The 23,977-nt window shown below is 34.2% G+C and overlaps 1 protein-coding gene across 3 annotated transcripts in view; it reads left to right on the plus strand.

Annotated features, from left to right (window-relative positions):
• Window positions 1-23,977, plus strand: part of LOC148174772 (uncharacterized) — a 137,380-nt gene that overhangs the window by 14,333 nt on the left and 99,070 nt on the right. The window lies entirely within an intron of this gene.

Genomic DNA, 23,977 nt, shown 5'->3' on the forward strand with positions numbered 1-23,977 from the left:
GGCTGCAAATGGCCGGAACGACCAACTAAACTCTATCAATAGTATCAGTATTTGTCGCTTCAAACTAAAAACAAAGTGCACAATAATGTAAAACAATCAATCAATCGAATAAACACGGTGTCAAATAGATTGGAAGCTGTGAGCACAGGATCGGACCTCTACATTTTGAATAACGCTCACGAACTGGGTTGAAAAATCTCATTAGCCAGCGGGATTATTGAATGTAACGAACGGAAACAAAGAAGAATATTGAATTAAAAACATGAGAGTTAAGAGAAATGCGATCCGGGAGAGAGAACAGTTGGGATTCCACCACATCGAATTGATTAGTGACTACCTGATCAACTTGTCACTTATAAATCACAATAAAGAACTGTTATTATTGTCCTCACAATGTTACAATCGAACAGGAGAATACACAGAGGCGGAAAAGAATTCGAGTTAATCTAAATATGAAGAGTAGCACTTGACATTTGAAAGAAAGGGGGTGCAAATGTAATAAACTCTCCGGAAGAAATTTTATTCACCGGTGGGTGAATGACGATACGCTGCTTACTTCTCACTGTCAACCATGCGTAAAATTTAAATGCTTCTGCATGTTTATACAGTTCCAGTATGCACGTGTATAAAATGTATTAATTTAACTCTTTCAGAGGACATAAATTACAAAACCGCGAGCGTGATTCATAGCACTTTCGTTTTTATACGGAAATCCCACATGCCTTTTAAATTTTTATACGCGTGGATATTAAATAATTAGAACGGCTTAAATTAAATCCACAATATTTTACGTAAGGGATCAAAATAATCAGTATTACGGATAAGATATGCTATTAAAATTATTTGAATGGCTAAACTTTCCGGACATAATTGTGTTTCTCTGAAGGGATTATCCGTGGCACGAAAATTTAATATTGTATTTTTAACTTTTTACGGTTATGAACGTACGGGTTTTAGCCGCTGCTTATTTTCGTTAATTTTGTGTACAAAAATATTTTTCATGTATTAAAAGTTAATGAAGAATTTGTTGGGAAGTGATATTGCTTTCTAAGGAATTTGTGGATAAAACAGGGACTAAAATTGCAGGTTCGAATAACGTATAAACTGAAACGCTGCACCGAAATTCGTTCGAACCATTCGTGGTGATTATTCAGTGAAATGCCACAGATCTGAAATACATTGTAATAAAGCAAAAGCCGCACTGTTCCATTATAGATAGCTGGGATACGCATGAATATGAGGAAAGCGGCGATAATTTATGTGGAGGTCCGGAATATACCAACAATAAAATTATTTAGGTACCTACATATTTTAACAAATTTTAAATTGTCATTGCAGGAATTGAATGATCCTCGAATTATTTCAATTTATTTAATTTATTTCTGAACTTCTGGCAGCTACTTCTATTTTTACATTATTTTTTTGTATTCATGTCCACTCATTACTAATAGAAAATCAATTACCTCCTTCAAGGGCTCAAGTTTAATCTAAGTTTGAGGGAAACTAATAGTAGTTTGGGTAAGTGGAGAAATCGGTCTTTATACCTACTAGTGCACATGAAAGGATCACAAGTTTTGAAAAGGTACTTACACACTTCAGACGCGAATATCTATTCCTATGAGTGAGTGTATTTTTTGGTCTGTTGAATTGTAAAGTACACTTTTCTGTTGCATGGCAATGGAAACCCCACTTTTGCGCTTTCAGTGCGGTAAAACTGCAGAAGTGCGGCAAAAAATCAGATTACAGTGGCCGCTTGGGGGCATTTACAAGGAAAGCAAACAAAGCTCTTTCTTCTTGACGTTCTCCTGCCATCTTATCTTAGCTTGATATTTAGTTCAAATTGTTTGATTTGGATCACAAAGCAACTGAATATCATCTCTTTCAAAATTTGGCTTTGTGCCTGTTTTGGAGCTAGAAATGTTTTTTTTCATTCGTTTTCTTTTATTCTTTTTCTAACTTTTGTGTTTTGATTTATAATTGCATACTTATCAGCTTAGAAAACTTTCAGTTTCTTTTTACAAAGTGGGTTCAAGAGCAACTGTAAGTTTATTTTACATTCCAATTTTAATCTAAAACTCTCTGTCTGTAATTGCCTTTAACAGCCGTTTGTTTTCCTTGTGTTCGAATAACAGCTGAGTGGTCAGGATTTGGAGACCAAATAAATGGCGATTGAACCAAATTAACCGATTTATCGTGACGTGTTTGGGGCTGCTGATGTATAACGGCATTTTTCACTATTCTCGAAAGAACGTATTCAAATCAATAAATATGCAAAATTTGAACATTAAAACAAACTTCTTATTTATTCAAAAACTGGTGAATAAATCACTGGTATTGTGTCTGAGAAAGAAACTGAAAGCTGCTTTCCTCGTCACCAGTTTCTGATGTTTTGCACTCAGGAGCAGAAGAAAGTGTTGAACTGGATAAACAATACTTTCCAACAGCAGTGTTGGATTTCATGACGCTTTACAGTTTGAAGGCGGTTCTATAAATTAAACAAAGATTTCCATGTTTATTATAATTTGTAAATCTGGAAATAATTTGTCAACCTTGGCCGTATATTTGTGTTTTTCTGCGACATTTATTGACCTCTCCAGACATTTGACGCTGATTGGAAACGGGATGAAATACACAAAACGACAAAAATTTCGACAGATTCTATGTTTCCGTTATTAATGTGGGGGTTCTGTCTAACTCGACCATTTTTTATGGATTTTCTCCGCCTTCGATTTACTCGTATTCGATGATGTGTAATCTCGATATTGACAGAGACAGATAAATATCAAATTGGAACTTAAATAAGTTCCGGTTCGGACGGTAGCTAACTTAATTAAAGAGGGTTCAACACAAATCACTATGAGGAGAGCATGAGACCACTACTGCAATTTGCATTGTATTCACTTTTACATTCACCATATCCCAAATCCATAAAATTCATTTTATAGCATAATTATGGACCTAACTTCAGCGAAAAGGAAACGTTAAAACGTGACTTGGAGATCCTTCCTGCAATAATTGGCCAATTCCTGTTTATCTAAACTTTTGAATAAAATATGGGATTCGGGCGATACGCAGCGTCACGAATGCGTCCTTTTAGTTTTGAAACGTTCGTGTTTATAGATCAAGAGGTGATAGTGCGCTTTTCGCCTCTAAATCAGACCGAAATGTCATTACGGAATCAGAGCGCAAACATTACTCATCAGATCGTAATTTATTATCACGCTTGTCTCGTCAAAACCACGAGATAATCCGGGATATGTCATTCGTTTCGTTTTTTAAATGGTTGTTCTTTTTGGCAATTTTACGGTTTTCTTTGATTGATTGCCAGTAATGCCTCCGGCTTTGCTTGTTGACGGATGGGGAAAATGAACACGTGTCAATGCGCGCAGGAAATTTATTTAATCACAAGAAAAATAATTTATTATTGCAAGACATTTTTGTCCGAAAAGTAAAACTTAATTTAATTTGATCTGGCTACTATCAAGTTTTATTGATGTCAGTCACGTGAATTACAATAAGCTTTCAAGAAATAATTGGATTGGAAAGAGTCAGGACCAGTGGCGTAGGGTTGAATTTTAGGGTCTCTACAAGTCGCTTTGAGTTTGGTTCAAGCTCATTCCTGAAATCTCTTTAGGTAATTTAATATGTCAACTGTGGGGGAATGTTTACGATATACAAGATAATCCGAGCTGGAGACATGAAAATTAATGTTATAGGAGATCATAACAGTTATTCTTCGACTTGTTTACAGGATTATCGAAGTCTCCTGAAATGTGATCGAAGGAAAAAGTCATGACACGTTTTCAAGGTTTTTAGACACTCTTTCACTCTTTGGGTTTTTGCAACAATCAATAAATGTCTCCAAATTTCTTTTTTTTTCAGTGTCACGTTTTGGATTTTTTTGCCGGTTTGCAATAGGCCTGAGATTAACGGAACATGTGTTGGTTATAATAAAGTTCTTGTGCAATCCCGATGTGTATTGCAACTCAGCAGACGCAAATCAATTCGCTTTTTGCAGTTTTTTGTTGGTATTGAACTCCAGTTTCTTTCAATATGTAAATATAGAAAATTAGAATTTACAGTCTAGTAATTCTGTTGTTTTTGCTCTCCATTTCATTGGCTGTAAAGTAGGGAGAGTGTTAATTAAATATCTTTCAGATTACTTTTCGTTTTCTCTATCGTCAAGTTTGCCATCTGTTCGGATGCAATTCAATACAAGATATTTAATATCTTTTAAATTCCATAACTCAAATAGTTTTAGTTCTAGGACAATGAAATTTCGATGCTGGACTACTTTTAATATGTTTATTAACTGCACTAAATTACACAAAATTTGAGTTCAAGAAAGAAACTAATAATAAAATGAATGGATTCAAAACTTTCAACGAAACTTTCTATTTCAGCAAAGTCACTAAATTAATACTCTTCCTTGCAAATACTGCGGGAAAATTTAATTAAAATTATAAATTAACAAATGTGAAATTAAAATTCTGTTCCAATCTGACCAGGCAAAAAATCGGGATGAATATCTTTATATTTATTTTGGTCATTTTACTAGTCCGCTGCAGCAGTAAAACTTTTGCCATGAAATTCTCTCAACCTGTCAAAATATTGGCATAAATCCAATAGAAATTTGATTGCTAAAATATTCCCACATTTGTCAAAACAGAAAAGCGTGAAATAAATTTTTTGCTGAATTTGAACAGGCTCTTCAGTGGTATTAAAATATAAAGAACTGTTTATAGTGAAAATAGAAATAAATGATCGAGAGGAATAAAAATATAAAAATTGCTTCGTTGCAAAATCGCGTGGATCATTTTTTCGGGATAAAAATGTGAACCTTGGGAAGTTTAGCTAATGGATTTTATTCTGTCCTACGCAATGTATCATTTTCTGGAAACCCTTCTTGACACGATTTAGCTTCAGTTCAGAAAACCGAATTGAAATTTAGCGCTTATGTTAAAGTAGACGCATAACTTTAATGCATAAATTTATTCTACAGTTTACGAAAATTTATGTGGAGACTTCATCAATGCTGCGTCCATTAAACTTTTCGTAATTCTAGCAGGAAAAACTTGCTGCAACCCGCCGCATTCAGATGAATACATTGTGTCTTTTTTAATTTGTCGTTTTCCTCTCAGCTTCGTTCGCAAGTCATCAAGTGTTGTTTATTTCATTTTTCCCGGATTTTATTTACATCTACCCCAGATGATTAATCTTCTCCGTGGGTGGCTATCGCAGTAATCAATCTGAGATTACACCGCACTTCGTAATAATAACTCCGCAAGTTCCAAGAGTTAAGGGTTAAAAACGACGTCTTTGGTGTGAGCTAATTGAAAAATACGAGTTTTGTTTTGATTAAAACCTTACAAAGACAATTATCACATGTAACTCGGAGACCGGTTCGCCAATTTGGTTAATAACACGATGCTCCAACTGTTAACTCGTGTAGTGGAGCTGTTAATTATTTTTTATTTAGGCCATTTATTGGCCTTGGAATTACGGCTGATGGGTCTGATGCGTGGAACTGCATCTTATCTTAGTTTTATCACAGTTTTCAAGTGTCGATTCCTATTTGATTGTGATAAATTTTAATTGGGCGTTAACACTTCGGTTTAATTAACGGAGTCGTTGATAGTTTTAATCGACGCCGTTATTGCTTTAATTACGTGTCACTTTCACAGTAATTTAAAAATGGAGTAATTTTACGGTGAGTTACGTCGACGGCCCGGAAATTTTCTGCCAGTTAAAGTCGTATTTATTATTTTGTCAAATACTTCCTAGAGACACGTTTTTATTTGTAATTTGCCACGAAATTGCATTTTTGCGTGAAAGTCGGCATTGTGAGACCAAACTTCCATGCTCTAATTCTTTTTGTTGCACTTCTGTCTGCAATTAATCTCTGAAATTTACATAAACACCTGCTGACTTACGGATCTAGATTTAAGCCTTCCGGCGGATTATGACATCTGTCTGAAACGCGAAGTTTTTTAGTTCCGATACATAAGTTGTACGATCATATTTCTTTCTCAGAAAAAGATGTTACCATTGAAGTCGTAACTCGTATGACGGATGGTCAGATATCACACGTAATATTACTTTAAAAGACGATACAAGTTTTGATATCAGTCATAAGACGTGTATTGTGAAATGGATTTAGAGCGAAAAATATGGACAAGTCGTTTGAGCTTTTATGGAATGTGGTGCAAACCATTGTTCTAGTAGGTTATAACACCTTATTTCATAACGGAGAGTTTTATGAGCGATTTTATATGGCTGTGTTTTTAGTCAAATTATCGATGACGTAGGTATTAATTATAGTTTTACGAACATCGAAGAGACAAATGGGGTAATGCAACTGTCACGTCATATCGTTTTTACGTGTTCCTGTGGGATTATTTAATTTGTTTCTGTTTCAATTGGTATTTCATTTTGTTTAGTTTTGTCATTAATTGCTGCAAATTAGTGGCCGTGTAGTTTGGTAAAATAAAAACGTAAAATATGTAGCATTGTTTAGTTGGAAACGTTTTCATATATTCAAATATATTTCGGTGAATATCTAGCTTATTTGTGGAGCAAATTGAGTTATTAATGCTCATTTTATGCAAAATTTCACGCAGAATCCAAAACTATTCGACTTTTTTCCGTACGTCAACAAATGAAGTGACTGAAGTTTCGGATATTGAATTTTTATTTAGAAATTTTTTTGCTCGATATCTCCGAAAGTACGATAGAAAGATGCGGTTTTGCTATTGTTTTTCTCGTATTTTATTTACTGAGAATTTGCTCCCACATTTTACACAATTTAAAAATTTAATTTTTTCAAAAAAGCATTTTTCGACTAAACCTGTAAATCTAAGTTTGGACGATATTTCGCTTATTTTTGAAGCTAACTTTATACTCATTTTAAGCAGAATTTCACGCAGATTCCAAATATGTGCTCAAAATCTTCCTACGATGACAAATAACTGAGTTATGGCCTATTAAGTTTTCAGATAGTTGGTTTTTATCTTCGAAATTTTCAATGTTTGTTATTTCCGAAACTACGACAGATAGCAAGATGCGGTTAATTTTTTCAGAAATTAATAACCTAAAATCTAATCTAAGAACTAAAGTAATATCATTTGGAGTTCTTCAGAAGTAAATTTTAGCATATTTAATATTTTTGTCTCGTCAAAAACAATTTAAAAATGCCAAGTCTCTGAAAATTATTTAGTTTATCGTGAGAATTCAAGAATCCTCTTAGGAATTTTGCATATAATTTTGCAACTATGAAGCTTGTTCCAGTAGAGTAGTTCGAAGAAATTTAATTACGCAGTAAAGTAACAAAGTTATTCCTAACGTTATCAAAATCCTTCAAACTGTTAAATCTTAAGCGTTATATTTATATCTATCGTTTTCTAATCCTGTAATGAAAATGAAAATTTATTTTGCAACAATTTGAATAATTCAGCGGTCTCGAGAAACTTACTCAATTTGTCGGAAATATCTTAAATAATAAATATACTTAACATGAAATCGAACCACTTTCATTTTACCACATCTTTCAATTAGTTTTACTCTGTTGCAGGTGAGACCTAGACGCTGTAAATAGTGAGTATTCCGTCGTCAAAGAAGCAACGTTGTGGTGGCTCACCACAAAGCCATACAACATTCCCTCACCAATTACATTTTACGACTCAATAATTACCCCAACAAAATATTACAACTTTAGGTTTATTGTGCAAAACCTGCTCACACAATGTAGGAACTTTCAAACTTCAGAACTGCATTCCCAACTTTACTGTTGTGTTTTTCAGAAATACTCGTAGTCTGTTCCAACAAACGTAAAAATCAGTGCAAGTCCAGTTCAAGTAAATTAAATTTTTATGCGCTGCAAAAAACGAGTCTGCTGTAGGCGTGTTGGTAATTCAGGAGTCAATGTCCGGTCCAAATAAGGTTCCATGGAATTGTATGCTGAAAGAACGCACCCTTTCGTCACTCAACAATTTCCAACGAGAAAGTCGCGAGTTTAAAGACGTTAGGACACTCTGAGCTTTTCCGCGGGATGAATTTGCAGGGTTTGTGGTTCGAACTTCTTGAATAATGCCATAATTATCAAAAGAACAATTTTGCGTTAAATTAGAATAAGTCATTTCTAATTTGGCACCGCCTTGTTAATCTTATCAAGTCCATCGCCTTTTTGTAGTCTCTTTTGACTCACTGCTTACTTTGAAACACAACCGCAGAGATAACTGGAACAAACAACACTTCCTGCGGTATCCAAGATCATTTTTCAGCTTATAAGTAGCTGTGTTTTGTTGCGGACGTCGTTTTGGCGTACAAATACATCCGGACTTTGGAAGCTTTACGTTATCAAGCACTTACCATCTTGAATTCACCTGCTGCATCTGTATGGACATAAATTAAAAAAGTTAAACATGTGGATGTTTGACATAAAAACGCGAGCAGGAAACACCCAAATTATAATTTTAGTACTGTCGGAAACATAAGTTGGAGTCTTTATCATTATCATGAGATGATATTTGAAAGAATCTCAAGCCAAGCAAGCATGAGATAAATTATATTCATGACAGTAATCGAATAAAATTATGTAAATTAAAGAATTTTATGTTAACTATATAGTTGTTTTAATTCAAATTTTGTGTGGTCTGGAGATCATGTTGTGTAATATAAAAACAAAATGCACAGACTTATATACTCATGATATAAATAGTGTAATCGAAACTGGGGAGGTCTGGTACGGAAAATTTCGTTCCAATTTTTGTGGATTGATTTATAGAGGCGGAAGTAAACAGAATGCTAGTAAAATAGTAACGATAGTGATGTTATAGTTCAATCGCATTAATGAATGAGTCGATAGCTATTATTGGGCTTATGACCGATATTTTTAATTTTACAGCCATTCAAAGTGTACAATAGAAATGTGTTAGCGGTATTATCTTTTTCTCTGTTTGGAAATCAATATAAACGTATGAAATCTGTTGAAATAAACAACAAAACAAGTTTATTGTATGGGAAAATGTTGAATAATAACTGGAACAATCAAATAAAGTACTTTTTTTTAAATATTATTTTTATTGCGGTCGGGCTGTTATCGTTAAACTCGTTTTAAACTTTTAATATTTGCATTTTTGTGTGTGGAATATAAATTTACTTGTAATAAAAACGGCCATGTAAGATGGAACAATTAAAATGCTTTATCCATGGTTGTAATTTTAAGTAATTATCCAATTAAATTACATTATATCTTATCATCGAATAAAACTGCGACAAAATGGGCTCTGAAGTAAAATATGTTGGTAGTCTTGTCTGTCTTGTTGACAGTTTGAGGTTAAACATTAATTCTTAGGCAACTGTGTCATTGTTGACATTTCATTAGTTGTGCAGTGTCAAAATGGATAATTAACAGTGCTGCCAACAAAAATGCACGTTTTATGTCAATAAGTTAAGTCTAAATTAAATGACTCAAAAAAATAAGAAATCATGATCTGTGAACGTAAAAATGCGACTATCACTGACAATTGCGTTATTAAATGTGAATAATAATGAAGGTCCCCCTGTGACAATTTGCGTTTCATTATTAAATGACAGAAACGAATGGAGCGCACTGCAGTTTTGAACCGTCCATCGCTCGGTTAATGACAGGCGTTTTTACCATTTGCACGAGCATTAAAGCATAATCGAGTCATTCTTTCGCCCTCCCCGTTTCACTTCTTCACTTTCAGTGATTGCTAATTCGCATCTTCCTTTGAAAGACTTATAGCATCTTTTTAATTGATCCACACTATGCACTTCCCCTTTAAAACCGCCATCAATTTCATCGTGGTCCTATTAAAATCCCATTTAATTACGAGACGCACAATGAGGCCGCAGTTCCGAAAAAACACTTTCATTATTAGTACAATGAAGCCCGCTGAGTGCTACGTCCAATCTTAAGAATAAAAATGTCGGTTCTGCATAGAGATTTCATTAAAAGTCTCAGAGATAAGTCAGCAGAGCAATCGAGCGTTGGTAAATAACAAGCGGGACGAAATTGCTCTCGGGGAAAAATTTCATACGGTTCTCTTCGGGAGACTGCTCCGGAACTCCGGTGTCGCAATTCGTAAATGGTGCTTCACTGTGGAAGGTGATACTGATTTTCTACACCGGAAATCGTTTCCGCAGAGGTTGTGGCTTGCTAAGGGTGTAATGACCGAAATCTGGAAAAAAATCAAAGTCGTATACAATCATGATTGACGGTATTATTATGCAGATTGTTGAAATTTCTATCCGGCCTCATTAATGAAAATTTTGGCTACCATCGTAAATAAATCCAGAACAAACTGTAAGTTTTAATTTCGCAATTTTTGGCTTCAATCCAAGCGGAACACGCTGCCAGCTACTTTTATTCGATTCACTATAACATTAGAGGCAGTTTATGTTTCATATACAAAATAAATCCATTTTCCTGGAGCAGGTTTCCTAGACATAAAGCTATAACTTTAAAGGAATTGCTCAACATGTATTTTACATAAATCGGATACTGTAAGTTGTGTTCAAATTTCACTTTTCTTGTATATCTGACGTGTGATCTGTTACCACATAATTAAGAGCGAGCAACCACAATAATTATGACGTGATTATAGGATTTCTCGATATTAATTTATGTTATGTGACAGGAAACTTCAATTCAAGCACCGGTGAGCAAATTTACACGTTTTAATTAGATTCTTTTCGCGTAACTTTAATTTGAGCACCTATTTATATCATAACGTCGACTTAATTATAACAAAGATTCTACAAAAAAGCCCGCAGCTAATATTGTAACATGTAAATTTTTAACCTGTCTGCGATAGTAAATAATCGTTATGTTAATTACAAAATCCCATAAGTTAATTATAAATGTGTTCTGCCTGAATGTGCAAATCCCTGCCTATTAAATAAATCCAATATGAAGGCATTTATCTTTTTTTTTTTCGAAATAAAAACCTGAAATTTTACAAATCGGTTTAATATATTCGAGTTATAAACGCGACAGGAATATTTCAATTGCTGGTATATACTGTTAACAGAAATAAAAATTACAAAATATCGACGAGTGCTTCCGTGTTCAACGTAGCACAGCTGCTATCGCTCCATAAATTTTGAAACTGCCGAGTATATTGTAGGTACTCGTATTTTATATTTTAAATTTCATACATAGATTACAAGTTTTTGTGTAGCAGAATTTTGCGATTAGATGTGTAGTAGAAAAGTCTAACTGAAAATGGGTGCACTTTTCTATTTTTTTAAACAATTTTGTTATTCGAAATATTTACATTTGTTGTTTTATATGTATCTGTATCTTCAAGGACATTTTTATCTCTCAATAAATTAAGCGCATTTGCTTTATTTTTGTTTGGTCTTGAATTAAAATTTGATTTTTTTTTTCTATTTTAGACCTAACTTTTTGCATTTTGTTTGTAGAATTTTAACAATAATTAACTGATAAAAAAAGACAGATCAAAAAAATGGGTGTAGCACACATCAAAGGGTAGGTAGGTACCATATTTTGTTTGGCTTCGCAGTATTCACATTGAAACCACTTTATTTTGGATTTTATCCAGACTTATAATAAAAATATTAATCATCAAAATGTGAGAAGATGAGAAAGCTGAGCATTACAGAATCCTTAATGTTTTCTAATCGTGGGCGATACATTAATTGCGTATATTTTTTAGTTTTCCAAATTTCTCTGCGCAAAACTGTTAAATTGTCATTTTTTTAAGTAAAAGTGTGAAGTGAACACGACTAATACTTGCTCACTAATTTTCTTCAACCGTTTTTTTAATTGTTTAATTAGTTATTTAGAAATGCATCTGTAGAGCTTTCATATAAGGTTTTAAAATCTCTTAATTTATTTAGCATAATTTTATAAATTTGTGTCGGATGAAGATGCATCATGTAAATTTCTACACCAAGAAAGGCTGTGAAAGTGGCTTTTTTAAAATTAATGATTTGTATAAATAACTAAAATTAGAAATTTTCGTAATAAAAAGATTTGCTTACTTAAATCAGGAAACGTTGCAAACTCAAAAAAGAACAAAAGGATCTGTATTTATTAATTTCAGGCGATGTAGGAGCGCAACTTATTTCCTTTCAACAAGATACTTTGTGGGATTTCTTTTTATTTATTTTCAGTAGCTTAATAATTTTATGGCATTATTAGTGTTGTTATTATGCAAATTATATTACATTATTATATCGGAATGAAGCAATTTCTGTATTTCCAATATCCTCTATTTAATTATTGGGTGAATAAACAGATATTGCTATGTAATGTAACTATCCAGGTTATAGTCTGTTTGAAAGTTTTCAACGCTTGTGAATCCCATGACACTGAAAAATAGTCTGCAAAACTGCTAAATGCAACATTAGTTTCACAACTTCTCATTTCCGTAATAACTAGATAAACGACCTGTCAATGTTCCATAATAAACTACGCAAATTCCGCTCATTACCCAGGTAATGACGTTCCACACTGCAATTCTTTTACTCCGGCCCACATACGTTCTTATCACAAACCAGCTCTAGAGAGGTTTCTATAAATGTTGCTAACATTTCAGTTATTTTAATTTCCCCGATAACATTGAAACATCCCACAAAGTGCATTGTTGCAATTAAGAGTTTCTATAAACACCTCATTCTCGAAAAGTGTTCCACATTCTCTGGGGTAAATCTACTATCGATGTAATTTCCGATACGAGATTCTGAATTGAAGTCCACATAAACAGAACGTGTGGAATTGGGTCAAACTAAAAGTGGATGACGGCCATATGGGAGATAATGATGCTGAAGGAACAGTAGATGCACCAACAGAGCTCGATGTGTTCATTAATGCTCTAATCCTATACCACTTTGATTAGATTTTGTGGGGATATAAACTAACGTAACTTGGTTAACCAAGTTCTCTTCTGGATTTGGAATATTCCATTAGACGCTGATGGGATTTGTGAAAAAGACACTCCTAGAGCCATATTTTTGAATTCTAAATGGTAAAATTCATGTTCCATGCACGATTATCTTACACCCACGCTTTCTACATATTTATAGCAGTTTACTCAATCATTTACGTGGATGTTCGTATACACTTCAACGAAATTACTTAGGGTGCTGCCATGAAAAATGGAAATAAGAAGTATATATTAAGTTTTTAGATCCTCCCTTCTCAGACTTCTTAATGTATTCATTTCGATACTGTTATCTCCTTCCAATCGTTACTTTCCTGACATTGAGAGCTCTGTTTTAATTATTTCGAATTCCGTCACAGAATCTCATTTCGTACAAAAACCTTGTTAATTTTCTGTCTGATCAGCAGGTGGTTTCTTATTAAATGTCACTTCCTCGTTCACGAGCGCTAAACTAAATAACATTGCCAGAACAATAATGCAAAGCTTCTATTATTTTATTTATTTTGCCAATTACGCGGTAATATTAAACAAAATTGGTCGACAAATATTTAATAACATGTCCACATTGTTTGCCTAAACATATTCTCTTTCAATGAAAAGCGCTGTTTATAAATATTCAGTAAGTATTTATTTTATTTTATGTGTTGTGTTATTCTAGTTCGGGTTTTAAAAGAATATGTATTAACATGTCTATTTTAGTAATGAATAAAGGAGGCGACATGTGTCAATATCTTGTTACTTTGCGGGGGCTGTATAATGTTTTCTTGTGGGTGTTCTGTAGAGTTTAACAATGCTATTTGCACTCTCTAAAAATATTGGAATATTTATAGACCGTGTACATGTATGACAATGTTTGTGCGTCATATTAGAAATATTTTTTTATTATATTATAATCCTTTTTCATCAAAATTTGCATATTCAGATGTTAAAATTCTTGTGATTTTTGGATCTTTAAAATGCTTCCGGCTCTTTGGATTCTACGATTTTTAGTTTTTGTATTCTAAAATCCTTGGATTCTTTCTCCTATTCTTCAAATTCTTTGAATTTCCAGAAAATTTACAGTTTTTTAAACATTTAAGCATTTTAGGGCACGAAAAAAAATTTTGGCCGGACCCAAACTTTGGAGACAAACTAAATCATCTAAACATGTCGTAGCCAAGAAAAATGGAAATTGCAAAGGAGTGTGCTGAAACTAGCAAAAACTCTTGACCACTCCATTCTAAGAGCCCCAATGACTTTGAGGCCTGTCACGATTAAAGCAACAAGAAGATCCTATAGAAACTAAAGACATAAAACTTTTTATGTGTAATTAAACATGTATTAGCACTACTAGCAGTGCTTCGGCTTTTACAATAAATTGCCTTTGAGATTCACCAGCTTGCACCGTTTCCAATCAGAATGAGTAAGATAATTTTACAGTTCCACTGTACCAGTAAGGTGAACGATTGACTTCACAATGCATTTTTGCAATCGTTGCTCGCATATTCCAACTCAATGATCCGTCAAAGTTTACGCATTCTCGTTAAAGACAGCGCCCTTTTCTCGTCCTCTGAAAAGTCAATAACCTGAAATGAAATTAAGAAACCAATACAATGCAAGTCTTTTCTCCACATACAATGCTTCATATATGGCACAAATTTACTGTAATTAATTCGGGTGTTTGATCTTTCTTTTAATAACCGGAAGAAATTGCTTCCGGGCAAGTTTTAATCACATAGAGGCAATTATCCCTTTTACGGTCTTCTTTAAGTTGCACATACTAGTCGTATTATCAAGAAACAGCGGATATAGCAATAAAATACGTGCAACTTATTGATTTCGTGCCAAAGCTTCTCAGTACAGAGCGATTCCCACGTTACATCGTGCAATCATTCCTGCTGCTGAGAAAGTTAAAATTAATTTCGCGTGCTCGCTCTGTATTACATAAAAAGTTTAAACAAATTGCTTCGACATTTCTGGTTCCGTTGAAGCTTCCCATCGTTTATTTAATGAGACTTTTCATAAAAGCTTATAGCGTCATTTGTTGTTAATTTGTCTATTTCTGTTTACTTTCACGTTGGTAGTCTTGCAAAACTTCCATCAATTTGTCACGTTGCCAACATTAAAACGTCGCATTTCCTCGCCTCAAACCACAAACTGTTTAGTTACTTTTAACCTTCCATCGCAAGTGCAGTCTCATTCATTTTACAGTTGCTCTTTATAGAAATCACAATTTAAGTTAACTGACGGCTCAACAAATTTACGGTTATAATAAGCCTCTCGCTAAAATCTGATTTTTCTATGGATTATGATTACGAGATAAAAACTTGAGGCGTAAAAAGTGGAATGAAAAGACGAGATGATTTAGCAGTTTTACCGGTGGCGCTGAAAAGGATATCTCGGCTTGAGGAAGTATACATATATGGCACTTTGGCGAGGAAAATGTCGTAACTTAATATCGTGCGTTATTTATTTTGTTCTTTTGTAAAGTGAAACCGATCCTGCTACTTTCAGGAGAAATATTACCACTCATCCCAAACGAGGATTTACCTGAAAGCGAGCCACAGTATGAAATTTTGCGGTTCAAGATTTAAAAAGGGCCCCAATGGAGGGAGCTTGCAACATTTTAAAAAGTCGAGCAAAGGGAAGTTGAACAAACGAAAAATCCGAAGAAACTGAAATTGGCACAAAAACGCTAAAATAGATTGATCGGCTGCAAAAAGAGAGCAACGACTGGCAGCGAACTAAACGAAGTGGAAGAGATGCAAAAAACGATATGAGGGAAAATAAATGAACGCAAAAGTTCCGCCGGACTATAAAGTTAGAAATTTAACTTCACTAATAAAAGGAACAGCGATCCTAAGACTAAAAAGGAAAATGTAAAAAGATCGGAAAATCGCGAGTTCGTTTAACGACTTCAGCTAATAAACAGGACATTTCTAAAACCAATTTTTTCATTTTCTGTTCTGTTTACTTCTTTGGGTTGCGCGGAGGGCCAATTACTGTAATGAAAAACGTAAATTATTTTTTTGCTTATTTGAAAACAGAAAGATACTAGAATTTCAAAATTAGAGAATTTTTGGATTCTAATTTTTTCATACTCCAATTTTTTTCAAATACGTTTGCATTATCGTTTAAAAATGTTTTGCCTAGGCGAGAAACCAGTGTAAAATTGTTTACTTAAGACCCGTGCGCCCCGGAAAAAGCTTTTTCATCAACTTGCTTTCAGTGATCTTAATATTATTAGAAGGTTCAATACTCTTATGCTTTAAATTCCGGTCGACTCAAGTGCAGTTTTGTATAAAAGGAAGCTGCTCTTATTTTTTAATGAAAATTGATAAGAACCGTCTACAGGGGGATGTCAATCACGTCTAAAGAGATTGCATCGAGCCTGATGAAGGAGATCGTCAAAAGATTTTAACGTTTTTACAAAATTTCGAGAGCTCCAATTTGTAATATTGTAATGCAAGCGCCGCCGCCGCCGTGTTGAAAAAATATCCATCCTATGTTTGGGGTTGTTGTGCATCATCACCTGATTGCATTTGAGATATGTTCTTTGTGGGCGTCCTTTGAAGTTTCTCCCCCACAACTTTTTTTATCGGTGCCTACTTATTCTCCTTTCTTTTGATCAGTATTTTCAAAGACAATCTTAAATATCCTGACCTCTTGGATATATTTTACGGCAGTAAAAGTGAAGTGTTATTCTCGAAAATGTGGCGGATATTGCCCCAAAATTTCCAGATCGCAAAGGGAAACCTTTTAACGGTATTGTGTTGATGCGAGTTAAAGCCGTCGTAGGCACGTTGCTACAATATTAAAAAAAAACATTCGATTTTGTTCGATCGTGCGAGTTTGATATTTTATTGTTTTGTCGGTGATTTTGGTGACGACGTGAAGTTAATTTCGCCACGTTCAGGTATGCAAACATTTTTATGGAAATTACTTTGGAAGTTGGGCCTTTTTTATGGTTCACTTGAAATTGTTTAGTTACAAGAAACTCAGAAAAACTCGCGTTAACCCACTTCCATGACACGCGGCTGCTCTCATTTGCAACATAATCTCTTTTGATGTGACATACCCATCCTCTTCAGCTTTTATGTTCATGAATCTTCATCCGGCTTACACAGAGAATGAAATACAAGTGTACTATTCTTGTATTATTTATTATTAACATGCGTGTTGTTTCTATAGGCTTTAAATAAACATTGTTATCTCTTACTCTTCAGACCTCGCTTCACACAACTGCGAGCTCTTAATTTATCCAAATTAAATTAAGATTTGAATGATGTAAGTGGTGTACGAGCGTAATTTAGAGAGCGTCATCTAAGATGACGAGCTTCGTTGTCGTCATATGTCCTTGACTGAAATTGCAAGGAAAACACTTCCATCTTGTTCTTGTCGTGGTAAAGCCCAAATTGACAGATTTCACTTGATGCAGTTTCTCGGGTGAATGCACGCAAATTTGGGGAGGCATTTTGTTTGGTGGAAATGAGTTAACTGTGTCATTATTTTTTAACAATGGATGGATAGAACTTTCTTCAATGGCTATTGTTTGAGGTCTAAATAATGATTTGCATGGCTTAACTGAGGTATAATTATGCATTTGGTAGACATGGCGAACTTTCTTTCCGTACTATCCTTTTTTGTTAGTATAACAAAAGGATTAGCATTGGGCACTAATCAAGCAGCGTGTGCTTCCACGGATTTGCATAATAGATTTTATGGACTTTGATCCATTTTAACTTTCGACATGTGAATCATTGTTGAGGTTGTTCCGCGAAATTCCACCAACTGGAACATATCAATTTGCGGAAGAATGGACTATCAAATGCGTCGATGAGTCACGCCAGTCATCTTCACCTTGGAAGAAGTCTTGTTAAATTGTCAGGAAGTTTTGAATGAAAAAACGATCGTATTTAGCTTGTCTTCTCAATTTGTCGCGATTCCGAAACGCATTTAATTACAAAATTAGCCGGAATCTGTTGCCAGTACCCGTTTTTTATCAAAGCTAATGAGCTCCATTTGCCACCGAACGAAATCTAAAATCCTGATTTTTCAATCGACCCCAAAAGCCGCTCTGGATTTATAAAGCCATTTCATCGAAACTAACAAGAATACAGGGATTGGAAGCTGGAATGGAATCGGCTGAAGGTGTTAATTGAAAGTGTGTGTCCTCTAAATTGCGGTTTCTATACCACACCCTTCTGATTTGTTATCATGGGTTTTGTTCTTCTAATCAGGTGTTTCATACATTTGTCTGTTTATTTGAAGACGACGTTGAATTCTATTACCGTTTCCAGGTGAAGGGACACTCTACAATTGTACCCGTCAAAGTGTGAAACAAGCAATTAGCAATTACCATAGGTAGTTTGCGCGTTTCCTCCGACTATAACGACATTTGTCTGTGCCCACGTTAATTAGAATATTTGCTGAACGTTAAATTTATTGAAAAATGGAATAACCTCCCGCTTAGACTCATCTGAAATGTGCGAGGATTATTCAGTTCCACAGCTGAGCTAATTTGCATCGGTGCAAGCAAACAAGCATTTTTATTCTTTTTAGATACAAGTTTTCACAGGTAAATTTACAAAGTAACAATCCCGTTTAAATCAACGGATAAAAATGACTTGAATATCGATACCGACTCGTTTTGAAACTAATTAACTTTATCTTCGGACGTTTGGATAGAGATAATTGTTTTTAAATTGCATTCGGTCATATCTTAACAGTGGTAATCGTGAAATGTCAGCGTCAGATAAATCGCTATAAAAGAATTGTATAAGGTCTGCTGCAAGAGCGTAATGAGCTGTCATTTTGTTTTGTGATGGAAAAAGAGGAGATAGCCGAGTCGCAACTTTTCTGCAGACTGCAGAGAGAAATTCGTGGATTTAGCGTTTTAAAATTAGTTTGTTTGCTTCTATAATTTTGATAGATATGTGTGGAATTATTCGGTATCGTTCAGTTGGCAAAGCTGACTGATAATAATCGTCTCTTCCTATTAGTAGATATTAATTAATTAATACCAACTCAGCGATGGATTAAATCTTCTTATTATGTCAATTCGTCTATAAATGCGGATGTTAGATCTCGACTGCAGCTTGTTTTGTAGCTGGGTTTCTGACAGATGGTAGCTAAAACCGCACATCTAAAGACGCCTCACCGTCTCCAATTTACATAAAGTATAAATTATTCTCGAATAATTCTCTCTGTTGACACATTGTTACTGAAGAGAAACGAAAGTACGTTCATCACAGTTTCATTAAGTCAACTTTGATTGAAAATTGATCGGCTCTGAAATCGTCCCCAGAAGGAAGTTACCATCATAAGAAACTCAATTAAAATAAGGCAAAACGTCCGGGATTTTATGGGTTTATGATTCCAACGAGGGAAGAAATAAAGAATTAGTAAGAGAAATAAAAAGAAGGCATTTTGTTTATTTTAGAGTTTAAGAGGATTTCTTTAGAACTGGGGACTTAATTAAAGGGAGCGAATCAACTCACTCAAGTTTATCTCATTAATTTCATTTTCATAATGGCTTTAGGTGGGAGGTAAAGAGCTAACTGCGTTTCATGCAAAAGAGGAATTGTTTTTACGAGTATTTTGTTTGGAATTTTTGTTCAGGGCTGCGTATGTAACTGTGTCTAGACGTCCAGGCGGCCACTTTTTACGTTAAACTGTACAGGGGTTAATAAAATCAATCAATTTACCAACAGTAACACGCGATTGTTATCAGTACCACTTTATGAGAGATTAAGGTTAGAAGAACCTGATAACGAAAATTCATGAATAATCCAAAGTGTACGAGGGATGCTTATCGAAGAAGATATAAAAATTACTGTCTTAAAATAACACTAAAACGTGAGCCGCCGTCATGTCATTGCGTGATCTGCCTTTTCGTTAAGTCTGTAAAAACTTTAGTACGAGCCGTTTCACCTTCATAGTAAATGACTGGTTTGTGCACTACTGCGATTGTGTATTTGTGCGGGAAAATTGGCTAGCAATGCAACAGAAATCCGATAATAGTGGCTTTGGAGGGAACAACATTATTCTAACTTTGCATATGTCATAATATATCCACTGGCTTTTGTTGGTAAATTTATAATTGATTACGCGTGTTATGGGCCACCTAATTACGCAACATTGATATCAACGTGATTATTTGCGCGGACTACTGAATCACCACAAAGGATTTCCGATTTCGCAACATGCTGCTGCGTCTCTGACACCTGAACCCATCACCAGTGGCCAGCTACTTTTGCTGTACGATTAACTAAAGGGATTATATGCTTCGAATTACCAAAAAAATAAGAGAGGTTTTAATAAATTTGAAAAATATACTTTGGTTTATTATTTTATTTTATCCTCAATTGTAATAGTAACAATAACAGGTTAGCAACGGATTGCGTTAAGGCTCATTTAACAACACTAGTAACGTAAAAAAAATCTTTACAACACTGCTTTTTTATTTGTCACAATTCTGAGTCAACAACATTACTAACACTAACGTTGTAAAGCTCCTCTCGCCTGCAACGTCCAAGAATTTAAAAAATTACAGCTACTTTTACAGCCAAATAGTCTTCAGGGGCATATTTTAAAAATGTATTGATCTCTTCTCGTGTGAATATACGGGATAGCTTTGGTGAGTATCCTGAACGATTTCACTTCAAAGGAAGAAATGTTCACATTTTCATGGGAGAGCAACATTTTGTCAACATGGAGATTTCTGTCCACACAGAAGACGGTTTGAACTTCCCTGACTAAAAAAAGTCTTCAATTAAGCATCTTCTGAATAATTAGCACAGAAAAACTTACCAGTTCCGAAACATAGGCCAACATTACATGTTCGATAATTCCTGTTGCTCTGTTGGTTTGCTGCCACTGTTTAGATATATCCAGTTCTTTTATATATCTGTCTACAGACTCGTTGGGTATCAATTTTAAACGGGCTGCATCAATTATTAATTCTTTTGATTCAAATTTGGTTACAAATTTTAAATTTTTTATCGTGTAATTCATCGTTGTTGCAAGTGTTGCAATGGTGGTGTTCTGTGAGTGAGGTTTTGGAGTACAAAAGACGATCGTGTCAATGTAATCTGTCGGACATAAAGTTTGTTACCATTTTTAAACAGCAGTCGCATATAAGGAAGATTTCAGTTCACTAAGAACACGTTTAAGGGCTCGCACTAATTAATTAATTATTTATTGTATCAATTTATTTCCTTTAATTAACGTAATTATCTAACCTTGATACGCAAAACCTACCTACAATAAAGCCAACCTTATCATTTAAAAATTTCCAAAGTGGACATTTGCACCCTAAACTTAAACCATTGACAGAATCACCATTATTTTGTAGCCCAAAACCCAATTCACATAACATCGCCATTGCAACATTTGCAACAGAAACGAATTACACGATGAAAATTTTAGAACATTTGCAACTTAAAGCAACTGTAGATTTTTTCTCTCTGTCTTCAATTTTTATAAGCAAACTGTGGAGAATTTGAAGTTTATGTACAAAGATGAAGCCAACATGTCTATAAGTGAAGTAATTGTGGTAATAAAAGTAACAGTTTCTAGCAGTTTACGTGGCATCAACTCTTTCGTCTAATGTTTTTAAAATTAAATCTTAAACGATAAAAATCACAATTATTGGGCACTTCATCTTTTCTAACATAGCCACTTCATCGCTCCCGGCGACAGATTTATATCCTTTACATGGTGATGGTTACTGAGGGAGTCGTTGTCTTACAGCGGCCCCATATAAACGTAAAATACCGTATGATTTCTTATTCACGGAAGATGGTTCTTTGTAACCGACCGGACGTAATACTATTATACTATAGGGAAACAGATACAACAGAGAAAATTGGAAAGCGAAGACAGCTTAGGATATCTCGTGCTTATTAAGCTCTTACGGACTTACGTTTCATCCTTTCGGATAAAGTGGTTCTGTGTCTTTGTGAAATTATCGGAGATGTGGTCGGACATGAGAATAGAGGAAGGTTTACGACTTCTTCAGCAATGGTAACGTTACTCATCATTTCGATCAGAAGGAACGAGCGCTTAAAATAGCCATAAATTCCGTATTAATTGCCTCTAAAATTCTTTATGAGCTCACTGAGCTGACAACTAACATGCAATAACTTTCATCAGAATGTTTCTGATACGTGTCCTATTGTCATAAAATTTCAAGCATCCAAAGATGATGCATTAGAGATTCACGTATGGAAGTTTAATAAAGCCAGGGAAACAATGGAGCAGCCTCTCCAAAGTTCATTCAGAAATTACTGACTTATTAAAAGCAGACGACCATGGCACTAAAAGCTAGTTTGAATAGGTGTTTGTATTGTCGACAGGAGTTTTGCAGTACCTATTTAAAACGACAGCGTTAAGGGCGAAAACGCACGGGAACAATAACGACACGCTATGTGTGTGCTTGCAGTTTTTCCCCTTCACTGCAAATATTCCTAAATGAAAGTCCGTATTTCTCATACTCGTGCTGAATAATAGCCAGTTTCAAATTGTAAAGGGCTGCTTTTGCGGCACACCTGAATATTTTTTTCTACTAAATTTCCCGAAGGATTTTTGCTACCCTTATTTCGGTATTGAATAACGAGGGAAATTGGATAATAATGTTTCAGCTTAAGAGTTATGGCCGTAGGGGTGGCCGTTAATTACTGCAAATTAAAATGTTCTGCAGATGAAATTAACCCTAATATGTAAAAAATTCAAGAAAAATTATTTTAGGAAAAGGTTCGGTTTGCACCATTTTAGAACGTAATGATTCCTAATTTCCCACAAAAGTCGTGGTAAAACATTTCTATGCTTCCAAATAACCATTTCTTGCCGCCTTTAAAGTACTTTTAACATTTCTCATTCTGGATTTAACGATAAGTTTTAACTAACGGTGGCTCTATTTATAGGCCATAACCGTAGCTGCCGCCAAAGTTAGTGCCTATAAAAATAGTTATCTTGAAAATTAGTAAATGTACAGAGGTTTTAGAGCATTTTATGCGTAATAGTTGTGTGGTTACATATTTCGCAAATAAACAAAATTTTAATTAAGTTACTTGATGTTTATGACCGCTAAATTTTAGTTGCTTTATAAAACACTTGTGTGGTCATACTGTAACAACACCGGTTACATCTTTGTTACTATTAAATTATTATTGAATAATTACTCTTGTCGATTGTCAGGTCATATTACAGTTGATTCGAATAAAATTACTGTTGCAATAAATTGTGAGAAATTAGATTGACGGAACTTTAAATATTTGACGTTTTGTAAATAAATCATTATAATTGGCAGATTTACAAATAACTAGAGCTGAGTCGCGAGAATTTTTAGAAAAAATCTCGTTTAACTTAATTAGAAATATTCGTTCTGCTGAGGTTACAAATGCCTTGATTGTTGGTCTTTAATTAATTAACGGAAATGAGGAGAAATTTGAACCTATAGGTAAACTCTCGTCCTTTTTTAATCGATTTATTATTAAAAAAAGGGAAAATGTGTGAAAAATAAACGAAAACATTAATTTTGTTTTGAAATTGTTGCCTCGCAGAATATTTCAACATTCTCTCGATTTTTACATTTTAAATTCCCTCCATATTTATTTTTAGATATTCTAATTTTGTATTTCTTTTACTTCTTTAATTTTTTATATTTACGCAATCGTTCAGATTTATAATCGGTTTATTTCTTTATTTAAAGTTGCATTAAGTTTGAAAATTTTAAGATGACAAGGTTGGCATTATTGTCCCCAGAATTTGACATTTGCCGATTTTGACATGAACATTGCTATGCATCAGGTTTACGTAGTTAATTAGTGCGAGCTCACATGTTTAAAGTGAAATGAAATTTTCTTCTGATGCGACTGGTGTTTAAATGGTGCCAAACAAATTTAATTTCAACACATTACATTAATAGAACTTACACAATTTTTTTTTATATTTCAAAACCTAATTTACATTGCAACAATTGCAACAGGATCGAATTACTCCATGAAAATTTAAAAATTTGTTATCTTGGGTGGACATCTGCAACCTAAACCAAATATATTCTA

Source organism: Gnatocerus cornutus, chromosome 5, assembly GCF_029298725.1.
Source record: "Gnatocerus cornutus isolate USDA-ARS CGAHR chromosome 5, icGnaCorn1.1, whole genome shotgun sequence".
NCBI lineage: Eukaryota > Metazoa > Arthropoda > Insecta > Coleoptera > Tenebrionidae > Gnatocerus > Gnatocerus cornutus.